The following is a 14,138-nucleotide window of genomic DNA, read 5'->3' as shown; positions in this document are numbered from 1 at the left end:
ATTTCTCTCAAGAACTGGCTCAGCCTGTGAGGTGAATGAGATAGTGCAGTGATTAAAAAGAAGAAACCGAAATTTCACTGTGACAGTCTAAAATCCTGTGCTTTGAACCTCTCTATCTGCCATGAAGTCTTTGCTTCAGAAGGCAGTTGTCACTTAGAGTTTATCACAATGCTGAGATTTGTGCATCTCTTGAGGTCTGTGCAGGTGACAGGTGGCATCTTTATTTCTGATTCTCCTGACATTTTCCTCTTTCTTCCACCTGGGCCCTGCCAAGTCTGTCCTGTCCCAAGGTCACGCCTAGACACCTCACCCTCAAGTGTTCATTCAGCAGCTGGATTGTATCAGGTCATGCCCTAAGGTCCCTTGTGGCTTAGCTCATATCCTTTTTGCAGGGCAGCACAGCTCCCGTTCAGTCTGTGTGCCCAGGTTCCCTTTTTGGAAAAACAGAGCAGAGCATGGCCAGTGTATGCCCACATTTCAGTGCCAGAAGAAACCAAGATGCCATGAGGGAGCTTCCAATCCTGTCCTTCAAGGAATGTGGACATGCTGTCCTATCTCCAGTGCAGATATGTCCAGCACTGTCTTTCTTGGCCTTCCTGCTTTTAGTCTCTTGAGTGTGACAGTCTAGAGACCACCTACTTTCACATGCATTGCCTTCTGTGTTCTTGCACAGCTGCTTTGAGCTGTCATAAAGTGAGTCTTTGTCAATTCTGTCACTCTTGCTTGCACCCTAGTCCCAGTTTGCCAGCTCCCCAGTAACACCACCTCTTGAAGCTCCTCCTGCCAGCCACCTATCTCACTACTTTCTTGACTATGTGCCTGCCCAAGCCCAGCACCAGTCCTTACTCATTTACTTTACCCAGGCACAGCCAGAAACATATTCCTTTGATTTTCCTAGTCTCTTCCTAGCTGGTCTCCTTATGGCCACCACTCTAAATAGAAGCCTTATTTTCTTTTTTTCTGGCCATCCCTCCAGTCATGGCTCTCCAGCAGTCCCACGGGGGCTACTTCAGCAGCCCAGAGAAGCCCACTTCCACACTCAGTTCAGGCACCTCTTGCCCCTCAAGCCTTTGGCCAGGCACAAAGCCCTGCTGTAGAGGAGGGCAGGGACAACTTTTCCAAGAAAAATGATTCATTATTTTTTTAATGTCCTCTTTTCCCTGATTTTATTCTCATAGGGGCCAAATCATTTACTCTGTCTTTTTTACACAGGTGTACAGAAACACCACCCTGCTGCAGTTACCCATGATGGAAAATGTCAGGAGAAGAATCTGAAGCTAGATACCATTTAAAAGAACAGAAACATACTCCAGTAAGAGAAGAGTCATTTAATCCCAGTAACAGGTGGCAAAATCTGTCTTGTTTGAAAATGTTATTTAGATTAGATATGAGTGGCATTTTTAATTGTCATTATTATTTACCTATATTAAAAAGGAGGAAAAAAAGGGTCTCCATTTGCAGAATATAAGTTGATATGTAATATATGTTGGTTAGGTACTAACAATAACGTAGAAAGTCAGTATGGGTCTTGGAAAGGAAGTTTAGCTTATATAACTAGCTTTTACATCATTTTTAAAAGTCTTCTTCACATCATTTCCAAACAGCTCCGATTACAGCAAAATTAAATGGAGCCAAGTGAGGTGCTGTGGGTATTCCCAAATGCTCAGGAGTTATTGGGCTGGGACTAACATGATCAATGACATATGTACTTTTTGTTAAAATAAATATCAGTTGGTGAACCCTCCAATATTGTTCCTTCCTGCTCACTTCAGTAAAATGACTCAGTGCAGTGGTGGGTGATAGCTTGGGGCTGTAGCCCAGGTGACTACACATAACAGACAGACAGACAGGTCTCATGAGACATGGCACAGACTGCCCCCCAGACACCTCACCCTGCCTGCAGCACAGGCACTGGAGGCTCCACTTGAATCCCACTGAGGACTTGGGCAATGAATAAAACTGGCAGGCACTTCCACTGTGGGCCAGACATGGGGAGCATGCCCCAGCACCATGGCTGAGGAAAACACTGAGGAAAACGCTAAGATGGGGATGGGGATCAAAACAGGCATAGTAGAGCCTCAACTTTGTGGAAACATGAAGAGCAGCCATGTAGAGCATGAGCAGTTTCCCTCTTTGTCCATCAGAAAACAGTGGCAACCAATCAGAAGATTGTTTTGAAATAGCTACCCCTAAAATATGCATTTGTGCTTGCTTTTCTGACACAACGGGGGAGGCAGTTGTTAAACTGTAGAACTGTTGCTCTGTGAGGACTGACGGGCTTCAAATAAAAATGGCATATGAGGGATGGGTTTTTCGGGGAAACAAGTGAGGAAGTTCCTAAGAACACCAGCTGCAGGAAACCAAGCTGTCACAAGAAGCTGCCGAGGTTACCAGGGGCCAGTGCTGGGTGCAGGTATTTCCTGATGAGGAGGAGTGCCAGGAGCAGCAAGCCTGCTGCATACACTGGCCTGCCTGCAGAAATTGAGCCAAAACGTCTTGAGTGCAGGAAATTATGAAATCTGCACTAACACGGATCAACTGCCCGTGGGGACTGTCTGTAGCCTGTTGCCGTCACACAGCTCAGAGGGGCTGCATGCTTGCTGCGTGTGCCAGGTTTTGGCACTTGCTCTCTTCCCAAAAATCAGATCCCCAAGGTCTCTTGCCTTACTGCAAAGATAATGTTGCCAAGCACAAACAAGACTTACATTCTTCTAAACAGATTATTAAAACTATGGATGTCCCAGGAAACATTTTGAAGCCATCCTTGATATAACGATCGTGGTTTGGGGTGACTCTGTGTGTCTGTGTATGGATGTACACACTGGGAATAGAGGGTACAGGGGCTCTTTTGATCTATTTCCACTTACATGGAAAGAGAGTAAAAATTCAAATGGGGAAGTGAAGAAAACAAGTTCCTCTTCTAGTAAACCAGACAAGAGCCAATACTGATTTCTACACCAATATTGCTCTTCTCGGTCCCAGAAATATCCATGATTCTCAAATTCCTCTCACACACTGTACTTTGGAAGCTTGTACTCACTCTAACAGCCAATGCAAACTGGCCCTTAATCTTCATTTCTTCCAATGCAAGTTGGCCCTTAATCTTTCATTTCTTCAGGTATGCTGTATTTCATATACTGACTCCTTCAGATCTTACACAGTTGATGTGAGCACCAAATTGATTATGAGACATAAGTGCAACAGCCTTTTTTTCCCTCAGGACCCAGTCCTAAACTCTGCAGTGAGCTTTTATAAACTACCATCCAGGTCACAGTGTATTTCAAAACTGAGCTTGTAGTTTTGTGTAAAACAAATGTTTTTGGTTTTTTGCTGCCACAGATTTCCACCCATTGTGGTACACAAAATGCAGCACTTCACTAGTCTGGCACTTAACAGAGGCAGTTTCCATCTTGTGGTTAAATTTCTCAACGCATTTAAACAATTGGTATCTTGGATCAACACACTGCTTATCTCCAAGTCCCAGTAGAGAAGTCCTATGACGGTTATTATGTCTGAGCATGGCTAACTGCTGGAATATCCATCTGTCCTCCCCTGCAAATTTTATTTTGGCAGGGAACATCAGTCTTCTCTTCTGCATTTTCTAGCAGCAACTTCACCAACACTAAACCTCTGAAGTATTTCCTTTTTTACTTGAATATGGATAAGCGTGTGAAAGAATCAGACAAAATCTTCGTGAACCACAAACTTTAGAGAACCATGAAATCCTTCTGAAAAAGGCATCAACAGAGTTAGGAACTACTTGATTGCCTTCTTATTTTTATAAATACTGAGTAAACTTAAACATATGGAACCTTAAGTATTTTTACAGTTTATTTTGTTTCTGTCAGTTCTGCTGTTATCTGAGTAGAGCTGCCCATGTGATTCAGACTTTTCCCTGCTGAAGTGACTAGAATGGTGCTTTCTCTGTCTGTGCACAGTGAGTGCACACGGTCCAATAACACAGAGATAAAACTACGGAAGTTCCTCTGCAGAATCTTTCCTGCTTTCATTTCTCTCACTCTTCTTCAGACTAATGCATTGTAGCTTTACCTTCTCCCTCCACTACAGACACCCAAGACCATTCACTTTGCTAATTCTCAAAAGGTTTTGAAAATTGTTAACACTTCCTTTTATTCTCACAAATAAATGTCTGCTTTTTATTTGCTTTGTAGTTTCTGACATGATCTTTCAGAGACTGTAAAGATGAATAGATTTCAAAGTGGAAGTACATAAGACCTTTTTGCCTAGTCTAACAAATATTTTATAGAAGTATAAAAGAGGGGAAATATCTGGAAGACTAAGTAATAAAGAAACTGTGAGAAATAATGCAATAATATGGTAGTGAGTATGACAGCCAACTGATGCATTAATGTTACTAAACTAAACTATAGATTGCCTTTGATGATGGAGAGCATAACTGAAAATGTAACAGCACAGAGTTTTCTCTGCATCCACCTGCTGCAGCTCAGCCATGTTTACCTGCTGCCCTGCACAGTGATCTGGCTTGCAAAACCTCAGGGTTTGTGCTTTGTTTCATTAGCCAGTGTTCCCTTTATGCATGAGCCCACTCCCTGCAGCCTTCCAAGAAGCTGGTGAATGCAGAAAGCTGTCAGATGCAGGGGCAAAGAGGTGGGCTGTTGACCAAAAGGGATAGGTGTCCAAGACAAAGACTCAAGTGTGTGCTAACAAAAGGGATGCTTGATCAAAGGCTTCTGCTTTGTGGTACCTAAAGGCTGAGAATGAGAGCTGCCAGCAGCCAGTCATCCTGCACAGGGAGAGGAGCTGCCACTGTTGGCCAAGCACCCATCACAGTGGGGTCTGCAGGCCCCTGCTCACAAGCAGGTCAGCATCACTGAGGGCTCCCACAGGCAGGAGTGAAAACGTAGGCAACAACTGCATTTTTGGAGTTGGCAATGGAACTCACTGAAGCACAAATCACAGGAGAGGTAAACAAGCCAGAAGAAACACAGGGGGAAAAGGCCTGTAGAAGAACAGAAAAGGAGAATGATTTCATGATTGTGAAGAAGAGAGAAAGTAGACCCACTGGCAAATGAGAAGGGACATGAGAAGAACAAAACATAAGAAATCCCAAAGTGATTTTGTGGTTATTTGTTTGCCTCCTTGCCTTCCTTGAACAGGAAGGGAGAAAGGACTTGGTGGAAATATTCCTGGATAAGGTACACAAAACAGAATGTGTGAAGAACTGAACATCAGCCAGCCCAGCCTCCAAAGCAGCTCAATTAATAAATATTCAGAATCATTTGGAATTATTTTGAAATCATGCAAAAAAAATACTGAAGAAAACTCTACATGTTGACAGTCTCCAAGGGAAACCTGAGTCATTACTTAACTCTTGTTACTTAGTGCCCACAAGGCACTATCTTCTATCCCACTGGTACATTATTATAAGTAATAAAATAAATCACTCTGAGCCAGAATCTTTCCTGCAGGAAATGCTCAGTGAAATCAAGGGGGTAGCTTGTCAGAGGAGCATGGAGGTCCACATCACCATTTAAACATGGATTTTTAGAGTGGATAACCATTACAAATAAGACAGAAAGGGATGACTAAATTTTTTCAGACTTCGTCTGTTTCTGACTCTTGAGCAAAGATATATAAACCTTTTCCTGTCCTGGATTTCAAGCTGACAATGAGGAAACTCATCCTGGAAAATAAAGAAGTGCTCATTCCTGGCACGGCGAAATGTCTCAGGGCAGCCAAGAAGTGGTGGGTAGCAACATCTGGTGCAGCAGCCATGCCCCACTGCAGCCAGTGCAGCCCCACAACAGCACTTACAGGCAAACTGCAGGCAGATCATTCCTCCTTCTCCTAAGAAGCCACAGAGCAAATACACAGGCATGTATGTGCCTCTCTCCAGAAAAAACGTTCTCTCACTTTATGAAAATCTTTTGCAGTGATGACTTTTGGTGCTACAAATATAAAATGTAAAATTTACTTATTCCCTAGGAAAGTAGTGAGCCTGATATGTAGCTTTGAGGGACCCTAGGATTGTCGCTCTACACCAAAACATACCAGTGATGCTGGAGGTTTTCTACTTGCAGTCAGTTACAATAACCTGAATCACATGAATCTCGTAAAAACTGCAAAGTCATAAACAAGCATCTGACCTTGAGCTAGTAACTTCACTTCCTGAAAATAAATCATCATAAAATGGTATGGTTGATGCAATTTTCCAGGAACCAGAGAGGAAGGAAAAGAAAGTAAGTATTTTTTTCTGACCAAAAGATTGATGGTGATATTCACATTTGAAGGGAGGAATTTGCCTTGACTCATAGGAAATATCTTTGTTCTTGGAGATTTAAAAACAGCCTCTGTGGAACAAAATAGATAGCCTGAACTATGCCTATGTTTTGAGGAAGGATAACTTTGCCTATTGAAAAGAATAACAAAGTGAAGAAATATGTTAATGAAATGTGAGGTCATTTTCATTTTTCTTTATAGCTGGCTGCACCAAAGGCAAATGACGGTGGAGAATTATTTTGAAGAGTGTAGCAACATAGAAAGTGAAAGAAGTTTAGATTTTGAATAATTAATTTGGATCATGTTGCTGTAGTCAAGTTGTTCTCTTATTTGGAAGACATAAAAATGGATAAATTCTTTGCTTTTAAGAGATTTATTTTCTTAGCAATAGTGATCTCAATTGATTTTGGTACCAGCTGTCACATATTTACCTTCACTTTTTTTAAACCTACCATAAAGTTAACAAAGATTAATTGAAGCACTAACAGAAAGAGAGCTGCAAATCCCCTCTAAAACCCAGTGAAGGTGCTCACTCATCATCTAACCAAATTTTCTATACAGAAGAAGATCTGAGGATTATTAAAACCAACTTCAAACCTGACAGTATCATTATTACAGTCCCAGGGTTGCTTTCACTGCTGAAACATAAGTAGCTCTACTCCTAGAGCAATAATGTTGCTGGAGGAGATGAGCAGCACGTGGTCCAGCCTTGCCTGAACTTAAAAGCAACTTAAGTTGGCCTTCCCTGCATGGTGCCTCGGGCTCTGAGAATGCAAATTAATTATATTCTTTAAGCACCTTGAATGGTCCCACTAACTGATGCTTCTTTTAAAGTAGCTTTGGAATCAAACCTAAAACAAATTTGTTTTTTTTAATCAAGACTTCCTATACAGAATTAATTTGAAAAATGAAGAAAGAAAATGGAACTCAAACTTTGCACCAAAACGAGCAAGTAACTGGGGCACGTGCTGAAGAAGGTGCCAGGGAGAAGCTCTGCGGCATGAGAAGAGTTACCCCAACTCCCAGGCCTGCTGCAGATACCTAATCCTATTACAAACCATGCTGGATCATTACCAAAACTGTTCTCATGACGTTTTCCAGGCCTAAATACCTGCATGTGTTTCACATCATCAGGCACAGCACCCGTAAGAGGGCATGGCATCAGCATAGCCAGGAAGGCCAAGGGTGGCAAAACAAGTTGTGCTTCTGGGATGCATTTGTCAGCTATTTAGGTTTGAACACACCATCTTTTCAGCTTTGTGGACTCTTACAAATATTGCCAGCTGCACCAGTCAAAGAATTTCTCACAGATGCCCTTTCACAGTAAATGTTTCAAGGAATTTCTCAGCTATTGGACACGGCCAGGGGAAGACATGGCCATTTTGGAAGGAGACTTCTTAGCAGGAGAATCAGGAGAATTAGGAGAATTAGGAAGATGAAGAGAGGCAACTCAACGTGGCTGCTGTGTGAATGTTTTATCTGAACACAGGTGTCCCCCTGCAGCCACCACCTTCCTGTGTGGGCACACAGGATGTCTGCTGGGCAAGAGGGCAGCAGCCATCCTGCACACGCCGGAGCTTCCCTGGGCCCCTCACGCGGGCCGGCAAAGCCACAGTTATCCGCTAGGCAAAGTCATATGACAGCACACAGAACAATATTGCTGTGTTTCCTTCCCATTGACTAATTAGTTACCAATTTGATACCTCAGAGAAAATTAGGAAAATTCCTGCCTGTTGCTGCTAAGTAGCTAAGTTATGAAAAAGCAACCACTTCCTTTAAATTCACTTCTCATTCTACTCTTTTTACAAACATTTCTTCATTCTCCTGGGATATAAGACCTTTTAACATTATTTTCTATCTGTTAGGTTTCCTGTGTAGGAAGCACCATCCTGACACACTGTATTAATCCTTAAAGAGGATCAAAAAAAAAAAAAAAAGAATAAAAATGTTCAAATTTCAGAATTACTAGGATCCTCTTGAGGATGACTTTCCTGTTTTCCACTTCCTGTCAGAATTTGATTTTGCAAAGGAAGCTGACATATGAAACCCTGATCACATCTCGGTACTAGTTTTATATTTAAACTTATGAGTGTGATTCAGATTTAGCTTGGGATTTTCAGAGCTTCAGATGCTCATTTCTTTAACTCAGGAAACAGCTCTGCAAGGAAAGCACATCTAAGGACAATACCATGATAGAGCAATAAGAGCATTACATGTCATAACACATTTCTATCAAAGATAAAGCACTTCCCACCTGTCTGAAAGGTGCACACCTATCTCCTGGAACAGCAAAAAGGAAAAGAGACAAAGCAATATATTCAAAGCCAAATGCATACGAAAATGGATGGGGAAAACAGAAATAAACTAAAGAATTTTCAATTTAGACGTCAAAGAACTAACACTGAAGTCTTTCCGTACATGTAAACATGACTGTGGACAAAACTGCAACAGAGCAGGGGAACACATATTCTCAGAGAAGTCCATTATAAAGCCATAGGAATCACAATTTAATTTTGTTATTTCCCTCCATAAACTCTGTCACACAAACATATTGTCTCCTTCACATGCTGCAAAATGAAAGATGAGAATACCCTGTCATATATATCAAAATAAGTTGTATTCAATACATATTTGTATATATTGTATCAAAAGATAGAAAAGATACATCACTGTAGCTAAAAAGGCACAAGAACATGAAGACAAGTTTTGTAGATAGGGATTACATCTTTTATTAGATTAACTAGTCTAATTAAAAAAAAAATAAATAAAAGAAAACTAGAAGGAGCACAAGCTCTTATACAGGTCTGAAATAGAAGCAGCAAACCAAAGCTTGCTATGAAACTACATTTCACTGCACACCACAGTCTGTTCCTTTCCTATTGTCACATCAGTCACGTGATACATTACCCCTCCCCACACTTCAGGGGATAAGTTTATCAAGTCTTTCCACTTTGCTTAGCAAGTACCAGCTACCTTTTCTGCTGGGTGGCCTAACTTACACACACCTAATTTGGCTTAGAGCAGCTTCCCTCCACTTCTGCCAATTTGCTTCTATATCTTGCCCGGAGAAGGCCATGTGTGCTCAATAGTTTGCTTTACTCAGCATACAAACCTCAGCTTGCCAACATGTGTTAGTGCACCTCATCTCCATGAATTCTGTCCTCTTTCATTGCCATTTCTCATGATGTGCTAATACAGAATAATACAAATGCCTAGAAATCAAAGGGCAAGTTTTACTGCAGCAGCATGACAATGATAGAAACATTTCAAGAATTAGCATCACCAGCATAAGAGAAAATAAACATTTCCATAGTAAGAAATAAATTCTTAGAGAAAATTACAGACTTGTGAATGAAATATGAGAAAATTCTGCATGGCACAGTATTTTTAAACTGGATAAATGCAGGGGGGGTGACAGTCATTTTTGTTAGTAGCTGAATATTTTCCAAGAGCAGTTCAACACTAGTTTGAAAAGTTATTTTTAATTATTTTTAAAAGTTTTATTTCACTCTTCAAATGTGCAGTGTGGACTCTAAAATTTTGAGAGCATGCAAGTAAATATCCAAATACTCAAACAGCTCCAGAGGGACCATCTAGATTTTGCATTTTATCACCAAGATGAGTGAGAGTACAGGGTGTGCTTGCTGTCCCTGTGTTCATAGGGCATACTGGGATGAGGTCTGGATCAACATACTGGGCAATGCAGGTGAGCTGGCAGTGGGATGTTTTAATTAGCAAAGTGTTATGCCCTGAAGGTAGCAAAAAAAGAAAGTTTTGTCTGTCCTTAACTAATAACATTGGTGCTCCACCTTTCCCATGATGTAATGTGATATAATGTTATCTATGATGTAACCTAGCCTAAATAAAAGGAAAAAGGTAAGGAAAAAGGCAGGGGAAATAACATAAATTTCAATCCCAACATTTTCCAAGCATGAGACTAAAATGATGAGAAAAAAGTGACTCCGTTTTTAGAAGTCCCAACGCAGCACTGTTGTGTGCAAAAGGCCTTAAGAAGGTGGCCTTTGGTTGTGTTACCATCCTCTTCACATTACACAGCTCATCAACTCTGTTGTTGCAACATTTTCAGGCAATTGATTACCTGGTTAGTGAGCACAACTTAATGAGTCATGAGCAGCAGTGTTTGTTGTGAGTGGCACGTGTTTGTGTAATCCACGTGAGAAATTATATGAAAAGCATCAGTAGCCATTTCAAACCAGCTGAACGTCAGAGAAAAGCAAATAGTTTTATATTTGTAATACTACATATTGGCACTGAACCCTTCTCCTGCATGAAAACCAAAAGGAAAACAAGGAGCCAGTGAATGCTTGTGCCCATAGAGGCTGCATGCGTCGCTGGCAACAGCTAGCCATGAAATTGAAAGCAAATATTTGCTCTGCTTAAAAAATGCTCAGACTGTAATAACTGCATAGTGCTGTAAGCTTCAAGAGCTTCTTGATCATTTATGGAGGCTGCCTCTTTGCTTGCTGAATATTTACTGTGCGTGGGGTGAGGTTCCCAGCAATTGGCTATCAGTGACTCCCCTGTTTAAATCCAGAACTTGTTCAAACAGAATTATGCAAGTGAATCAAGTTCTGATATACCATGTTTTTAGTTTCCTGGTTCCCTGTAACACAGGCTGCTGGGTTTTTTTGGGCAGTGGGCATGCTCCAAAGTTTGATCCCTCTTTCATTTAAGGTCCTGATTTGGGTTTCTTAAAACCACAATCAAAATCTTGACGTTTCCAATGCCAGGCATGCTCCAAGCATTAGGTGGCTTGGGGGAAGTTGAGAGGCTGGATTTGTCCTGTCTCAACTAAAAATAGAGGAGGGGAGTCTGTGGCTGAGCTTGGCTACTTTTTGTCTGCTGCCAATATGCCACTTGACAACCAGGTTTTCCCACCTCTCACCTCCTCAATAAGCCAGACTTTAGTGCAAAAACCAAAAAGTGCAAAACTCAAGGAAAATTGCAGAACAGTTCCACTTACCTGGATACAGGAATAAATGCAGTTTTACAACCCAGAGATCTGTACAGCTCCTATAGGACCGTGGTCACTGCTGGAGGGAGTTGGAATGAGCTACATGCTCCCTCCAGCCCGGCATATAGAGCATCCTCTCTGAGATTTACCAGAGGTTTGCATGACCAGACCCCTTCCCTGTGTTATGAGGCAGCCCTCACCAGGTCTGACAGTGCTGTGACCCTGCTCTGGTCCCAGTCACCCCAATGCTGCCCCTGTCACCTCACATTGGTATGCCTCCACTGAGGCTGCCTGGGTCCCAGGAAGGGCCCTACTCTAGGGAACTGAAACAGCAGTGCAGCAGGGACTTTTGAATACCCAGTCTGGAAAGGGAATATGAAGGTGTGGGAGAAAAAAAAAAATCCCTTGTCCAGCAGTGGGAACTCAGGTACCAGACAAGTTCTTGTTGAAAACTACCGTAGATTAAAAATGCTATCTCAGGATTCAGAGAAGCAAACTGCCTGTGCACCACCTGCCTGTTTCTGCCTGTGCAGTGGCCATTATGGGAACTAATCTGAGCTCAAGGCTTGGAATAGTGTTGTTCCTAACCTGGATGTGTGCCCCAGCCTGGCTCAAAGCAAATGAGCTGGCTGTGCAACTATAGCCTACTAGGGAGGCATGCTCCTCCCCAGAATCCTCCTTCCCCCTAGACCCCTGTAACTTCCAAGCAAGTATTTGTATCTTTACATCCTGGACTCACCATTATGGACCAAATTTCAGAAAGCCCTTCAGCACAGAGTATGTTTTATGTATGTTTCTGCCTTCATTGACTTCAAGAAGCTTCCAGTCAGCCTTAATGCTGGCTGAGATTGCCAGAGGTGACTTCCCACAGCCCCCCTGCACACACATGGAGGAGTGATGGACTCTGCAAAACCAGCACCACGACTCCTTCTGAAAACAGCAATATTAGACGACAATCTTTTAGAAAAGCATCCAGAACCTGAACCAGGTAGCATTTGCAATGAACTTGAATGTTTCAGAACACCTTTACAAAATCTAGTTAATCCTTACTTTTACATCTGCATTAGGCCATGATGGTAATACTAAAAACACACTGGGCTATGTACACTAGTCCATAATAATATTTCCAATGCGACTTCAGTACCTGAGTGCACAAAATTTGCAGGATCAGGCTATGGTTTGCTGCCAAGATAAGGCTTTAGAAAGACAGCATTTTCAAATGGACATTTTAGACTAAGCACACACTTAACAAAATACAGTCAAGTTCTTGCACAAAATACAAGTTCTAAACCTATATACAGGATTTTTAAAATTGTAATATATCTTCTGTCTTCTGGTTATTCAGAGCTTTATACACCAGGTCTACTGGTAAAGCATGATCTTGTAAGAATTTTTTCTTCTATCACTTACCTCAGGATAAAGTTTCTCAAAGCAGCTTTTAAAATTTTACATGGGTCTTAGAAATTTTATTGCACTTTACCTCTGACACAGTCTTATTAAAATGTTACCTGTTTTCTTCATCTTCTGAGTAAGCAATGTGAAAAAGATGGTAAAACAGGAGGGACCTCTAGATGAGTGAAAGCAGTGGGAATCAAAACTACTGAATCCCTTTTCCAGTGTGAAGAGCCCCTGCCAATGTTTGAGCTGTGTATGTTCCACTGATAATCATTATCTTGTTTGCTGTAAGAAGGTACATAACTAGTTGTATGCATTGCTAAGTTAACAGCATCTTCTGCTAACGTGCTTGTCAGAAGAGGCTGTAGGACAAGGCAGGCAGTCTTCACTCAGATGTTCAACTTCTGGTGGCAGCAAGTGTCCCAGATAGGACACTAAAGGATGTAAGCCCAGATAGGAGAGGAATATAAGTCCACAGTGCTGAAATACATTTTAGGTGGGCAAATATACAGCTGTTGGAAGACAATAAAACAGATGCAGGTTCAGTTTTCTTCCACCTCCAAAGATGTCAGGAGCTGGCATGAAGGCAGACCTACCTCTATAGAAGTAAATACTGATACTTAAGGAAGACACCTGAAGTCTTTTCTATTGTAATATCGTGCTCCTACCATTAATATGACCATACGGAATTGTACAAAGAGTAGGGATTTCTTCTGGGAAATAAAACTTGTAGGTGCTGTATCCAACTGCAGGCTATGAGCAGTCTCGTTTTGTATTGAAAATCTATAGCACCAGGACCTGCATGGAAAACCTTTTCATCCAAAAGAAATGCAAGAAAAGGTCTGTTGCTTGTAGGATCCTCTCAAGGACATCAAAGGAAAGGACATCTAATCTTGAACTAACTAGTCTTCCTCTAACATTTGATAGGAATCCTAAATAAATAATTATTCTCCTTTTTTCCCCAAGTTTTCAATCTGCAGTGGGGCTAATAATACTTGACACTTGTAAGCAAAATACTAGGAGATGCTGAAATGAAAAATACTGTGTAAGTTCAAAATACTTAATGTAATCAATAATTCTACAATATGATAGACTCCTCACTTCAATCAAGTGTACTTAAAAAAAAAATTATGCACTCTAAAGATAATTTCCCAAACACTATCCTTGAAATCAGAGGATTCAGATATGGAATACTTAACTAGATTGCAGGAATGCATGCCATTTCTAGTCCCGTAATTAGGCAACAGAGCAGATCTAATCACTTCATTAGTGTAATGACAGCTGCTATATGAAGTCCAAAACCAGAGAGAGAAATGGGTTACCGCACAGGTACCTTAGAATGTGTTCAAGCATGACTGCTAATAGAGCTGCATACTTTGACATTTTTGTTTGCCATTTGCCTTTTTTTCATATTTGCAGCTTGAGCTCAATAGCCTGTCAGTGAGGTGCAACTGGTGTTGAGCAGCTCCACGCTGCATGGGAGACTCAGGGGAAGCAGGCACACCAG

The sequence above is a fragment of the Myiozetetes cayanensis genome, unplaced genomic scaffold (genome assembly GCF_022539395.1).
Source record: "Myiozetetes cayanensis isolate MyiCay16 unplaced genomic scaffold, myiCay2020 scf3, whole genome shotgun sequence".
Classification (NCBI taxonomy): domain Eukaryota; kingdom Metazoa; phylum Chordata; class Aves; order Passeriformes; family Tyrannidae; genus Myiozetetes; species Myiozetetes cayanensis.
This window is presented reverse-complemented; position numbering follows the sequence as displayed.